General features: G+C 42.5%; 1 long non-coding RNA gene across 1 annotated transcript; it reads right to left on the bottom strand.

Annotated features, from left to right (window-relative positions):
* Window positions 1-12,264: 12,264 nt before the first annotated feature.
* On the bottom strand, window positions 12,265-15,199 carry LOC120976857 (uncharacterized). The gene is made up of 3 exons (XR_005773438.2): window positions 14,971-15,199; window positions 12,818-14,892; window positions 12,265-12,586 (listed from the first exon to the last, which is right to left on the bottom strand). It is a non-coding gene; the product is annotated as an uncharacterized lncRNA (long non-coding RNA).
* Between the last annotated feature and the right edge of the window lie 731 nt (window positions 15,200-15,930).

Raw genomic sequence — 15,930 nt, 5'->3', positions numbered from 1 at the left:
CTAGGTGGTGGCTGTGTGGGCAGAAACTAGTTCGCCCACACAGCGCAGCGGGCAAACCGCGTGCTACAGGCGTGTGGGCGAACTCTCCAACGCCCACACATCAGCCATGTCCTACATGGCATAAAAAATCTGGCAAAACATGCCAAGATTCGTGCAAATACAAACATACGTTAATCCATGCGTGTGGACGATATGCAAACGCCCACATATGTGAGAGTTAGTATTTCCGTTATTTATATATATACCCATCGTATTGCTGTTTCTATAAATTGCCGTGTCGCCGTCCCGGTATCGCCGCTGGCACATCGAGGGTCGTCGTCGCCGCCTTGTGGGTACTTGCCGCACCATCCCCAAAGTGCTAGAGGCGCTGCTCCTACGAATGCTTTGCTTCCTTCTAGCTGGCCTTGGAGCCCTCGCTTCATTAATTTCCAGCAAGAAATTGAGCAAGCCTGGAAGGTGGTTAGCACTAGCTAGTACATGGCTACTTTGCTTCAGTATTAAATTTTCTAGTATAGATTTGATCCATCCTGTTAGAATTAATTAACATGTGTTAATAATGGGGGAATCTCCTCTTGTCTTACCGCAGGCAGTTGCCTGCTTGGCAACCGTCGCGTCGGTTATCTCCTTCCCCAAACAGGCACCTCTCATGATCGGTCACGTCTGCTGCCATCTGTATAAATACCTTGATCATCTAATGAAAGGACAACCAGATTGATTACTATTCATTCATCTTTGTTTCACACGCCGAGTATTAACACGTTATCAGCACGCTCCCGCACGGCGACTCCAGCGGCGCCCTGCCTGCGACGGCTTTGGCGCACGTCCAGGCCGCATCCTGGCGGATGTGCGTGCAGAGCCCATCTCGGGCGGTGGCGTTCGAGGCCACGACTCTCGTCCGGCCATCCGCAACTACTTCCTTCGGTGCGCGTGTGTGAGGAAACAGGCGCACGACTCTCCCGAGAGAGATGCCACGCGAGAAGAACGGGGCGAATAGCAGCGTCCCGATGGAGAGCGGCAGCAAATCCGACGAACAAACTCCAAGATGGGAAGAAGAAGAGAATCGGAGACTGGAGTCAAGCACCACACAAATTGGAGTACCAACTTCATCTAATTGCTACAGAGAAACAAGCTACTACTTTTCCAATTTTCTTCATGGCTACACAAATTTGCTTTACCATGAACAGAATCTTGCCATACGCTGGACGAAGGACGAAGGCATCCACGGCAAGAGACATCGCCTGGTTTCAGTCCCCGCTGGACCAAGACGCCGGCTCCAGCGGCTTCGTCTCCTGCCGCGCCACCGGATCACACCTCCGCGTTGAGTCCTGCCGCCACCAACGGCGCTCTCCGGCGGCACGTCGCGGCAAGACATAGCGACCGGGCGGCCTCCTGCACAGCCCGAAGCGGCCGCGTCTGGGCGTCTCAAGCCCGTGACGGCGCTTTCCAGCGCCCTGCGGCGGCGGCTTCCGGCACGGCAAGATCCTCCCTCTCCTTTCTCTGGCTAGCCCTCGAGGCCGCTCGAGACGGCGGTAGAAAAATCCCCATCGCGGAACCGCACAGGAGAGAGAGTAGAGGCAACCTTATCCCTTTGCCATTTTTGCATGCAGGTCCCTGTTTTTGCGAAATTTGCAACATGGGTAAAACAGTGGTCGAGGTTAATTTTGAACAATACTAACAGTACTATTTACTAGTACTTGCCTGTCTTAGACCCTGTTAATTACTGTATTTTCTATTGAGTTTTAAAATTCCAGAAATATGTGTATGTTGATACTTGACATGCATTCTCTGTTGAGTTCTAAAATTCTAGAACAAGTTTTCCGCGATTGAGATTAAGTTTTCTCGCACAACAGTATAGATTTGCGATTGAGAATTACCATTTTCTCGCAAAACAATCTCATTGCGATTGAGATCAATTTTCTCTCCCAAATTATTAATTCACCTCGCTGAATTATCTTGCAACTTGATACAAGATCATCTCATTTTAATTTAAGGTCTATACAATTCAAGTTTTTCACTTGAACATCAAGTTTGCAACATCATTATTATTCACTACATTAGTAGTATTTTTCTGTTGAGTACCGAGATGTATTCCAGATCATAAGTTGATGTAATAAATTTCCACGTTTATCACGTGTTGAGATTAATTACGTCCATTTGCAATGAAGATTTTGAATCTCTTGCAAAGATAAATTCAATACCTCTGCAGTATTGTTTCTCCGTTGAGTACAAGGTATTCCGGAATATTTCTATGATGTATCTATTTCCATGTTAACCACATGTCGAGACTAATACGTCTATTTGCAATTGAGATTTTCAATTTCTTGCAAATACGGATGCAAAATTCAAGGTGATTTCTTCAAATTGATGCTTGAAATCACAAGGTAGTCATATGGATCTACTGCCTACGCAGATTATCGATGACTACTGATAAAGCCTATATTTTGTCATATTTGACATTATGATTGCATTGTGCACTCCCATGCATTTTACTAAGTCATGACATAAGGCATTAGGAGTGAGTATCTACTGATTTCATCAGATTATACTCCCTGGTGATGCGAGATCTACTTCATTTTGGAGATTATCTTCAAGGTGTCATGCTTAGCAATTTGAGATTCACATTAATGGTTTCAAGATAACTTCTTGAAATATCCATTAATTTTGCAACATTACCATGATGGTCTTTAATTTACTAATCGTAAATTAATTATCTCTGGTAACCGATGGCTAGAGAATTTGAGGCATTCGCCCTCAATGGCCATCACTACCCTACCTGGGCATGGACATCATGATCACTCTTGTGTCTCGTGGAATAGTATGTGCAATCCTAGACCACATGATTAACCTCTGGTCGGAATCACACCGTTAACAGAAAAAAATGTCTTATACATCATAAGGCATTATATCGATTCAGATCTCTGCATCTGGTTATTCTGTATGAGCAATTCCTCGGGCACAACAGACCTCAAGGGCAAAGGTTTGGAGCTCACTTAAACCTTTAACGAAGAATATGATGGTTGAATATGACTCAACTAATATGTTTGAAGACTTTGTCTAGTCTCTCAATCTCCTGAGTGGTCAACACAATTTTTGTCCATTTATGATGTCCTAATAAGAACATAAGTATTGTTGTCATCATATATTGTATATCGCAATATATTGTATCAGCACTTCGATACAAATACATTTGTATGTATTCTATATATCTGAGTGATTTTCATATTGAGAATCTTCATGTCTATATATAGATTTCTACGGGGGTCAATCTGATGAAAGATGATTTCTGCCTTGTGGACATATGCACCACGACCTCTATACTTAGGGAAGTAAAATGTTTCCAATCTCGTTGGGAGAAAATGAGATATTTTAAAATCGCTAGACGCGATGAGGTATTTGCTGGCTCAACTCGAGTCATATTTACTATCCCTGTGGGTACTCGAGTAACCTACGGATGTTTTATTACTTCCCGGTTTAACTCGTACCCTACTAAACTATAGAGGTATCCGTCAAAATAGTTTCTCTAACGAAACTTATGATGACAACAAAGAGAAATAACTTCTCTTTACCATATGCAACGGATATGGCAAGCACATTCTCTGTGTATCATCTGAATTGTACTACACATACGACACAACCCGTAGCACATGTTGCGTACAAGATAGTTTTTCAGAGTGTCTTGTACATGACAAACTTGGCATACTCGCCTTGGTCATCGAGACATTGGGTTGAAACCGAAACTATCAGCAATTCCAATAGTTTATGATTATTATGATGCTAAATTCTAACAACATGTGGATTTTATGTGCACTACAAGTGACACAGGGAAGCTAATTTTAAGGCCCACGCACCTTAAAGTCTACGCTGAACCACTCAGACTCCTTGAATGCATCAAGTCGAGGTAAGTGGCTCTTCCCATCCATTGACTAGACTATTCAGGTATTCCATGGTTCTATAAGACATATCTACATGATGGTCTTAAATGTGTGCTTTATTCACACGAAACCATTGGCTCATTATCCTGACATCGATTTCAAGCAAATCGAATGGATAACATTGCAGAATTCTCCTTGAGTGCCTTCTCTATGGCCTTTGGATTAAAGTTTAGCAATTTGTCCTAATGTCTAGACTCAAAATGGTTTGGTAGAATCCTATCGAAAGAGTTAAGCTCATTGCATTATCTTTATTTTGGAATTGCAACTTACCAACTTTACGTTGGGGTCATGCAGTTTTACACACTCATGACAGAACTGCATAATATCATTCCCGTCTATCTTTGGTATGTGGATATCTACCAAGTATTTCCTATCTGCGGTAATTCGGTTGCATACTGATATCACCACCCGGCATACAGCATTGGCCCTCAACTTATAGTTGGGATCTATGTGAGGAATAACTGTATTTCCGTCAATACCTCAAGCCCCTCGCATGGGGAGTTATTCAAGGTCAGTATGCTGATTCAATGAGGAACATTTCCAGGCATTAGGGGGAGATTTCAAGTACCATAAAGAATGCCAGGAAATTAGTGGAAAGTTCAACACATTTCTGCCTCAAATCCACGTACTCAAAGATCTGAACCATGCGTTCAGAAGATTTGCAACACATTGCAAATAACCTGCCAGATTCATTTACTGACTATAAAGGTGTCACGCAATCCTACAATCCTGCAAAAATATGTCAGAAAGACTGGAGGTACCAACTAAAACCACTCAACTCCCCGTTCAAAGCAACAGGGGGAGAAGTACGAAAATAGTACATCAGGATTCAGCTTCTTGCAAGAAAGGATATCAAGGCCTCTGAATCAGTAAATGCAAGTCAACTTTACGTTGACAGACACCTAATGGGTAGTATACACCCAGTGGATGGGAAACCTCCACCAACCCAGGTTATAGTGCACACAATGACCGGGACATCGGAATACCCGACTCAACCGCATTTGGGAAATCGCGAGCAGTCACCATGGGTAACGATATTTCCATCAACTATATATTGATATATAGATTATGGAGAATCATATAACCGGAAGTCTACAATTGTCGACATACATTTCTCAACTAGATTGCAAAAACCTTTCAAACGATTCAGATCCAAAGACCATGGCCATGGCAAAGTGTGAACAACACTCAGACTGAACTCAAGCAAAGGATATAATCTAGGTAGAAATGATCTTGCTCAATAATGAGAGGGTATTCATAAGCAATACTGACACCAGTTTTCTTCTAGAAACAGAATTGAGAACAACAAGGTGGTGAAACATAGAACAAGTATTGTAGCACAAGGGTTCACGCAGATACCCAACTATTCTCCAAAGGTGGAAGCTCTTTCCGATAACTTATATCATCGGCAGTACAAAATCATCTATCTCTGTAGTTAATAGATGTAGTGATCACATATCCATGTGGATCACTAGATTCAGACATATATGATTGATTCCCGATGGAATCTCACTTCTGAATCGAAATGCAAAATGCAACATACATTGTGTAAAAATCAGTAAGTCACCATACGACTTATTGTTGTCGGTACATATGGTACAACTGACATAGTGATTTCCTTATACACAAGGATTACTCCTACAATGATGATTATCCATGTTTGTGTGTCTGCAATGACGACACATGTAATCATCTAAATGACGGAATTTAAAATAAAGGATTTGGGTAAACCAACATACCGCACGTTACTACAAACCGAGCACCTTCATTCATACATTATGGTATACTATGTTGTCTATATCCATATTATATTGGAGAAATTCATTGTGGACAAATCTTATCCATCCATAACTCTCATGGTAGTTCATTCTCTAGACGTAAAGAAAGATCTATTTAGACCAAAAGATGATGGAAATGAGATATTGGGACTCAACGTTCCATAATGCCATTGGATCCACCAAACACAATTGGTTGGTACTCAAGAATATCTTTCGATATCGCCAAAGGCATCAAACATCGTGTCCTGGTTTTTCAGTTTCACAGAAATGTGAACACCGATATCATTGGATACATCGATCAGATCCCCACTATGGCAGATCGTAGACAAGCTTAGTGTTCCTACTAGGTGTGGTAGCCCCCTCAAGAAGAGTCTTCAAAATAGACCTCATGGCTACATCCACCAACCATTATCTCAACGATAATGTTTCTTGTGTTTCCCGGATGCAAACAGGTTACATAATAAGCAATATCACTATATTGCATATCTTGCAAGTCAAATCATGCGACTGATTTGTTCATCGGGTCTCTACCAACTTCTATGTTCCAGAAATGTGTTCATGGAATTGGTAGGTGATGGCTTCGGATTTTGCAAGAATCAGGGGGAGTATCTTCCTGAATTGTTCCTGTTCAATGCATTATATTATACTCTTTTTCCCTTCATGAGTTTACTTTACAGGTTCTCATAAAGGTTTTTAATGAGGTAATATCAACATGAGATCATATGTCATACTTTCAGTTTTCCCCACCGGGGTTTTTAGGAAAGTATATACGACATATTTATTGTCCTCTGAACTCTATGAGTTTTCTCGTATTGAGTTAAAAGAGACAATAACTATTATATGTTGCACCGTTTTCTCCTTATTTTCCCACTGGGTTTGAAGAAGTTTTAGCAACATATCAAACACTATACTCCTCACATTTTTCCCACAGGGTTTTTGGAGGAGCTTTTCAAGATGATGATACTATATGAACAAGTGCAGATTAGGGGAAGTGTTAGAATTAATTAACATGTGTTAATAATGGGGGAATCTCCTCTTGTCTTACCGCAGGCAGTTGCCTGCTTGGCAACCGTCGCGTCGGTTATCTCCTTCCCCGAACAGACACCTCTCGTGATCGGTCACGTCTGTTGCCATCTGTATAAATACCTTGATCATCTAATGAAAGGACAACCAGATTGATTACTATTCATTCATCTTTGTTTCACACACTGAGTATTAACACATCTATCAGTGATTTGGTCGAGGGTACAAGTTAAGGTTAGAGAAGCCTGCTGCATATATCAAATTAAGGCGTAGAGCCTTTTATAATCTGATGTATATTTTATTCTACAAATCCAAGTACTAGATCACGTTATGTTGCCAAGAAACTAGTGTCAGTATTATTTTTTCTACTTGTATATAGTACCTTTGCATTTGTTCTTAGGGACTGCAGGTTGTTTTGAATTTTGCCCATACCGTATACCTGTGACCACCTACTTAAAATAACAGGGAAGTATATACAGAGGCTAAATAGCCTAGAAATTTCACCAGTATTTTTCCTTCTGTTGGAGCAATAATACTTGTGTATGATTTGTGGTATACTTGTGCAAAAATAATGGAACCTGCTACCGCTAGTCAGTAGCCTTGGGTCATTGTTCTGTGAAGCAGCCAGTATTTGGAAGCTGTATCGGTTAACACAAATTTATAACTGGTCTTTTTAGTGGACTGACACTAGTATGATTGGTACATAAAGCCACGACCTTATTTTTCGTTTATTTTTTGACCTGCTTATTTTTTTTGTTTATTCGCAGGGCTGCTCTACTATGTTATTTACTACTTTGATTTGAATTTACAGTTCTTTCTCTTAACGCGTGTAATTTGTATTTCAGATAATCGTGTGGGTCTCTTAGGCGATTATTAGAAGAAGGGAGTGGCAAAATTGATCCATAGAGAAGTCTGCCTTTGAACAATGAACCAAAAATTCCTGTACATGACGGCCATGAACGTCAAAAGGAGCTCATACACTCTGCACCGCATCAAGGCGTCACACTTGTTTTACCCCAAGGGTGCACTTGACTCCGCGGCTGCGGTGGTGGAGGACCGTTCTGTGCCGCCACCAACAATGGCTTTCCGCCCGGGAGCCCCTAGTCGGCGCCTTCAGCGCCGGTTACACAACTTGGCGCCTGCACGTTTTTCGACTGGGCCGGTTTCGAATCTGGCCCATTACATGCTAACGAAAGGAAAACTTGAAAAAAGAGCAGTGGGAGAACTGGGGTTCAAACTCAGCACCTCAAGTACCCAGACTAACGCATCAACCACTAGACCAACCTCTTCTTGGTGTCCGTTAACAAAAAAAAGTTCTAGTTATTGCTTTTCAGTAAAACGTAACTTAAATTTAAAAATCACTTGAAAAGTTCATCGGCTTTGAAAAAGTTCATCAACTTTTAAGAAAAGTTCAAAAAAATTGAAAAAAGCTCATCGATTTTAAGAAAAGTTCACAAAAAAATAAAAAAGTTCAACAATTTTGAAAACAGTTCATCTAATTTGACAAAAGTTCGTCAAAATTTGAAAGAATAGTTCATTGAATTTGAAAATTTTCATCAATGTTTTGAAAAAAGTTCATTGAATTTTAAAAAAAGGTTCATTGAATTTGAAAAAAAGTTCATCGAATTTGGAAAATAGTTTATCCATTTTCTTAAAAAGTTCATCAGTTTTGAAAAATTGTTCATCAATTTGAACGAAAGTTCATGGATCTTGGGAAAAAGTTTCACCGGTTTTGAAGAAAAACCAGGGAAAAAATGAAAAACCGAATGTAAATGTCAAGAAAAACCACGATTGTGGAAAGGAATAAAAGGAGTGAAATGAATGTTTTACACAATCGGCTGAATGGCCGAGTGGCTGGTGCCGTTCACTTCGGGCACGAGGTCGCGTGTTCGAAATCTGATCGCAGCACCCTTTTTTTTGTGAGTTCGGAATAATAATGGGCCGGCCCAGCTTGGGGCGCTGCAGGCGCCCGTTTGCAAAATACACAGTAACGGGCGCCTGCAGCGCCAAATAGGATTTGCCTTTCCACCCTCCTCGGTCCGAGCATTCCCCAGGGGCGGAGCTTAGTTAGGGCCCAACTGGGCCATGGCCCGCGCAGTATTTTTGCACATATTTTTTTACCTATGCTTGCTACGTTGCCCAGCCCACCACTGGTCCACTGCAGTCCACCAAGCACACTACACCGCATCTCCTTTACACGTTGGATCCAGCCTGTAGCCTCCATTTCCACTCGCACGAGTATTACACATAACTGCAACTCACCGTCAGTGCCTACTCGCCATGAGGTCTAGCGCTCCAGCAGCAAGGCAGGAGGCAGTGTCCGCAGGCTCGCGGCGTGGAAGACATCACATGTAATCTAATTTGTTTTCTCAAATTTCGGGTTAGTGATTTTCACATAGTTTGAATTGCTTACCGCATCTCCTTTACACGTTGGATCCAGCCTGTAGCCTCCATTTCCACTCGCACGAGTATTACACATAACTGCAACTCACCGTCAGTGCCTACTCGCCATGAGGTCTAGCGCTCCAGCAGCAAGGCAGGAGGCAGTGTCCGCAGGCTCGCGGCGTGGAAGACATCACATGTAATCTAATTTGTTTTCTCAAATTTCGGGTTAGTGATTTTCACATAGTTTGAATTGCTTACCGCATCTCCTTTACACGTTGGATCCAGCCTGTAGCCTCCATTTCCACTCGCACGAGTATTACACATAACTGCAACTCACCGTCAGTGCCTACTCGCCATGAGGTCTAGCGCTCCAGCAGCAAGGCAGGAGGCAGTGTCCGCAGGCTCGCGGCGTGGAAGACATCACATGTAATCTAATTTGTTTTCTCAAATTTCGGGTTAGTGATTTTCACATAGTTTGAATTGCTTACCGCATCTCCTTTACACGTTGGATCCAGCCTGTAGCCTCCATTTCCACTCGCACGAGTATTACACATAACTGCAACTCACCGTCAGTGCCTACTCGCCATGAGGTCTAGCGCTCCAGCAGCAAGGCAGGAGGCAGTGTCCGCAGGCTCGCGGCGTGGAAGACATCACATGTAATCTAATTTGTTTTCTCAAATTTCGGGTTAGTGATTTTCACATAGTTTGAATTGCTTACCGCATCTCCTTTACACGTTGGATCCAGCCTGTAGCCTCCATTTCCACTCGCACGAGTATTACACATAACTGCAACTCACCGTCAGTGCCTACTCGCCATGAGGTCTAGCGCTCCAGCAGCAAGGCAGGAGGCAGTGTCCGCAGGCTCGCGGCGTGGAAGACATCACATGTAATCTAATTTGTTTTCTCAAATTTCGGGTTAGTGATTTTCACATAGTTTGAATTGCTTACCACATGTGCAACGTAGTAGTGGCTTAGCGATTTTATTGCATGATTTATCCTCAGTTAATCATTTTATAAATTAGAAAATTTACCATTTTACAAATTGTAACGTAGGTATTGGTAGGTACTAGGTACCCATGTAATATCCTGTACTACTGCCTATGACTCAGATTTTTGAAAAAAATTGTGCTCTCTTTAGTCGCCCCCCCCCCCCCCCCCCCCCCCCCAACATTTTCTTCGAAGCTCCGCCACTGTAGACGGGAGATAATGGAGTTCATGCTCTTCGGCAGCAGCAGGAACAAGATCGTCTGCACAGACGAGAGAGGTCGAGCCGTCTTATATGATGACGGCCTGCAAGCTGTCCGCATGTTGCTAAGCCTCAAAAAGGCCAAGTGGCAATCAGTGCCCCTCGCCGTTGGTGACAACCTGTTGGTCATGGAGGCGATCCCTAAGAACGATCAAGAGAAGGAACATCAATCTTTCGAGGCGCTGATGTATGGCGAAAGGCCTAAAATGTTCAAGGGGGTGGACTTTTTATGGCACTCCATCCCCCCGCCGCCTTATGTCTATGCCCCTGGCTATGGTGACGACCGTTCTGTTGTGATCACCGCGTGCACTGTGGTCAATAGCTCAAGCATCTTGATATCCACAGAGAGCCTCGGCACCTACTGCTTGGACACGGTGAGCGGTAAGTGGAGCAAGACTGGTGCCTGGCCGCTGCCGTTTAAAGGCCTTGCAGAATATGTTCCGGAGTACGATCTCTGGTTTGGTGTCTCGGCAAAGGGGGGTGGCGTCCTCTGCGCATCAGACCTGGGTGCTGCCTCGGCAAAGCAGACGCCGCCGCCGGTATTCCAAGAGTGGGAGGGATTTGCTGCCCCTGAGGGTACCGAGCTAGGATCGCACCTCCTGCACCTAGGTGCCGGTCGTTTCTGTGTCGCCAAGTCGATCATGACAACAAGGCCGCAAGAGACGTGCTGCCAGATGTGATGTTTCCATGACAGTACTGTCATTGTCGATAAGTTAGTGATGTTTACTGGCGTGGAGATTCAGCGCTGTGGCAGAGGGCTTAAGGTGATCAAGCACAAATCGTTTCGTTATAGTATGGGGGCATGCAGCATGCCCAAGATACTTTATTAGTCAAGTCATGCTGTTTAATTTCCCCTCACAGCATGTTCCTAGTCAATAAGAGGGCTCTTCTTTTAGATGCAATAATAGGGTTCTAGTACAGGAATAACCGGATATGCACATCTCCTTTGAAAGCAATATTTTTTTACGTCATGTTCCTTAGCGCTCCGATTCACTAGAAAAAGATACAAGAGAGTTGCCTGGTTAATTTCCAGAAACATGAGCGAAAATCGTTAAAAGATGCAAACACAATAGAGCATCTCGACCGACCTGGCTACACACAAGGCATACACACACTATCAAGGTTGCTTACAATGTCACCTCTACCCAGGCAAGCAACTCGAGACCCATTCAAATGAACAACACATGAGAACCCTATCGGCCTATGTGATGCACCATCATAGCTTGACTTGCCCATCAGATGGCATCATTGCGACCACGTCGCCCTGCAACGCTACAAGCTCCGACTTCACGGTTAGGACGTGTCGAACAGAAGAAAATGCCGCGACCCTGCTCTTCTTGCCACCGTCGTCATTGGCACGCAAGTTGCAACGCTACCGGACGACCACAGACAAGCGTTAGTCCCTCTGACCAAATTGGAGCAGTGGGAGAGCATGTATACCCTATTTAATCATTAGTCATTGCACGCTTAATTAGAAATTAAGACCAGATAAACTAAATTAGCACCAACGGGTTTCTTCAACAAGTATAAATTGCTCAACTATGTATTTTACTTCTTACTCAGGCCTTGTTTGGCATAAGGGTTTTTCCAGCCCTCAAGAGGTTGGGGGGTTGTAGGGGATTTGGTGATCCCCTTCCCTTCACCCAACCCCCTCAAATCCCCCACACTCCCTCCAATCCCAATCCCCTCAAACCCCCCACGTTCCCTCCCATCCCAATCCCCACATTCCCTTGCACATAAAAATATTGTTTGGCAGCTGGGGACTGCCTTTGTACTATTGGATAATCAACATAAAAACATGATCTTCGCAGCTCATCACATCATAGCAACAACGGTTCATCACAACCACGACATAAATTTGCCACAAAGATAATTAGATAATCAAAATAAAAATGTGATCTATGCGGATCATCACAGCAACAACTTAATTTTTGCATGACTTGGAATCAATATCTCATCATAGCAACAACAGTTCATCATAACCATGACATAATTTTGCAAAAATGATAATGCAACAGAGTACTTGATTACTTGTGCAATAGCTCAGGAACAGTTATGTTTCTGCAGACCAAGCAATAAGGCTGGGAATTATTACAGACCAAGAAAGGATGAAAATGATGTTGTAATGGAAATGAACTGTTCTTTCGATGTCATGATCATCCAGTTTGAGTGGCCAAAAGTATCCACTTTGTTTAGTCTTGCTTCCTTGGGTGCCTCAGAACCTGATGAAACAAAAAAGAGTTCAACATGCTTGTTTATACTTGAAACAACAATCAGGAAAGCATGTGCATGCAATCTACCAACTACCAAATAATAGCATGTAAATATGCAATCATTTCCTAGGAGTTTTAGATTTGGTAATACTGGGAAAATAGTGTCAAGTTAAGCATTAAACTCGACCTAATGATAATGAAAATGAAAGAATTTTGTGATCAGAATTTTTTTTAGCTCACCAAATAGCTGAGTATGTGAAGAGTTCCCAGTCAAGTCCAAAACAGAAGATGTGACTCTGAATACACAATAGAGATTTGATTTAAATACTAAGTTGATACTATATACTATAATTTGATAGTACTAAGTACGCCTCGACAAATAACGGAAGAGAATGGCCTTGTGTGCGCGCGCGGGGTATAAAACCGGGACTATCAGAATACAAAATACTATTTTGGTTTAAATAGCTAGAACTAGACACTATCTGCAGATTTGCTTTCAATACTAAAATAATATATACAACAGCCATCGTTTTAAATAGCTAGAACTCTGACCAGCAGAATACACAATACATCATGCAATTTATGAGGCTATGCTTAGTAAGAAAATCTGTCACAAAATAATTGTTCGTGAACTGTACAAGAGCGACAAATTTCTGAATACATTGTTACTATGCCAATTTTTTTTCTATTTCTTGCAAATAAAAATCATACAATTTTTGCCATGCTCATATGCTAATATGACACACAGTGCTGAATCATTTTTTAAAACATGCAAGTGCAAGTAGTTGCTAATGGGTTTATATGCCCGTGTCTGTGTGTGCCTAATATACGTCTGCGCCCTGAAACTCCCTTTGAAAAAACTAGTTGATGCCCCGCGCGTTGCCACGGGATACTATAGTTCATTTGACGTGTGGAGTTTGGCCGAGTGTTGATTCACATTACGTGACTCATGGAAAAAGAATGGTTGTCAATCCAGGAAGTAATAATCTGAATCACTTTAACCACATACCACCAAATTTTCCTAAGGCAAACTAAGAAAATGACACGGTATAATCATGTGTTAGGTTCAAACAAAAATGTGGAAACTATACTTGCATCATAGTTTAAATATTTTGTAGCACTGGTCTTCATCATTGTCCAGTTTTCAGCAGTCCCAGTAGTGTTGAATGGAACATGACCTGAAAATTACCTTCAAACATGACCTTAAATATTTTGGAACATACTCGGTATAATCAAGTGACAGGTTCAAACAAAAATGTGGATACTATACTTGCTTCATAGTTTAAATATTCTGTGACACTTATGGTCTTCATCATTGTCTAGTTTTCAGCAGTTCCCAGTAGTGTTGAATGGACCATGACCAGAAAATTAGCTTCAAGCAAATAATTACTTCATGGAGAAAAAGTACAGGCATTAGAAGAAAAATCAGTATACAAATGATATCCATGCCTTTCAGTACAGGTCGCATTAGGCAGGCTTCTGAAAGGCGTGCGTTTGCAGATTTTGCGTGATTTAACTACTGGTTACAAAATAAAATAAAATAAAATATCCTTACAAAAATAATTCTGAACAATCAAAGGAGTTGACTGAACGAATAGTCGAATATTCAGTAAGAAATCATAATTCACATTTTCAGTCCTATTTTTAGGGCAAAGTGAAAACAAACCTACTCGTGGCTGAAAGTACTATTGAGAAATGGAACATTATCTTTATGCATGAACAGGAACAACTCTGCATTATCAGTAATTCAGTATTCTTCCACCACTTCTCCCAATAAGGCGTACAGGATGTTCTGACAGATATACCCAACTGTTGCATCAAACCAAACGCAGAACACATGCAAACAGTCCGAAATGAGAAATGAGAAATAAGATAATGCATAACAACAGATTATCTTCAGAACTCCCCATTTAAGATCTCTGGTGTACAGCGTTACTTTAACCCTTCCTTCAACCATGCGTTTCTTTCTGGAGTAGCATTAATTTTGACTCCATATGCCAGCTATGGAGTCTTGCTGATGTAGTTTACCAACTTATATATCACTCAGTAGAAGAAGCTCCAAGAATAAGTGATCTGTGTCACGAATACGTTGAGTATTCTTATAGACATAAAAACCAGAAATTGAACAGGAAATTTTATCATATTCAGTTTCAAGAGGTACCCACCTCTTGCTCAGGTACCAAACACAACTAAATATGTTACAAACTTACAAACGATATTGCGCCTGATTACCTTACAATTCGGATCGATTAACTCAGTTTGGCTCAACAATTTGCTGCAATTTTCAAATTGATTACCTCTTGAGGGCGGAAACCCTACATCAGCACCGGATCAGATCGAATCAGGCCTAGCCTAGGAATGGTATGAGGGAGGAGGGGACAAAGGCGACTTACAGGTAGAGCATCATGAGTCCTCGGAGATGAACTGCGGCTCGAGCTTGCCCTTGAGGATGTTGATGGGCTTGTTCATGCCCTCTGCGTGAAGTTCCTCCCATCCTTCAGATCGATCGTCCTGCAATCTACCCTTGCCCCGCAATCTCCACAGTAGCTGTCGGTGCTATCCCAACGGCGGCCGCAAACCCTAGAGGAGTCTGGGTCCATCGCCGCGTGGGATTCGTGAGAAAAAAATTATATGAGACCAGGTTTCACAGTTAGCAGGTGAGACCCGCCCTGATGAATGACACGTGGCATTCACAAATCACAAAGCATCTAATCTCTTCCCCCTGATTTCAGGTGAGGGTGGGGGAGAATCGTGGATATGTAGGGAATAGAGAAATGCCACCCGCCTAAGTAAAGCACTGTAGATGCTTTGTGATTTGTGAATGCCACGTGTCATCCATCAGGATGGGTCTCACCTGCTAGCCCGTGAGACCTGGTCTCATAGAATTATTTTCCGGATTCGTGACGCTTGCGGCGCGCGCGCACGCGCGCGCGCGCGAGAGGGAGATGGGGAAGAATAGGAGACGCGACGGCACATGAAGAGGCTTCGATTGGGAGTTCGCTTCTGCTTCTGCTTCCGTGGGTAAACTGAGTCAGTGGGAGGGGGCGTGGTGTGCTGCAGATCTGAACCATCTATGATCAATCAAACGGCTGAAACAATTTGTGGTGACGTGGATGCATGAGAGGGCAGGAAAATCAGGTAGTGGGTGCCCCTATTTCTTTCCCTAATAATAAAGCATGGGTTGAGTCTGTCGGGCTCACCGTCATAGCATTTTTGCAAAAAGGCCCCGTGGTTTTGATAATTAAACACACAGTCCTTATTTAAGTGGATCCGTAAAAAAACAATTCGATTTTGAAAATTAACCCTTGTATTTTGTCAGAATTTCGCCCACGCTCTTCTGTTCATCTTATTCA

The sequence above is a fragment of the Aegilops tauschii genome, chromosome 3 (assembly GCF_002575655.3).
Source record: "Aegilops tauschii subsp. strangulata cultivar AL8/78 chromosome 3, Aet v6.0, whole genome shotgun sequence".
NCBI lineage: Eukaryota > Viridiplantae > Streptophyta > Magnoliopsida > Poales > Poaceae > Aegilops > Aegilops tauschii.
This window is presented reverse-complemented; position numbering and strand designations above follow the sequence as displayed.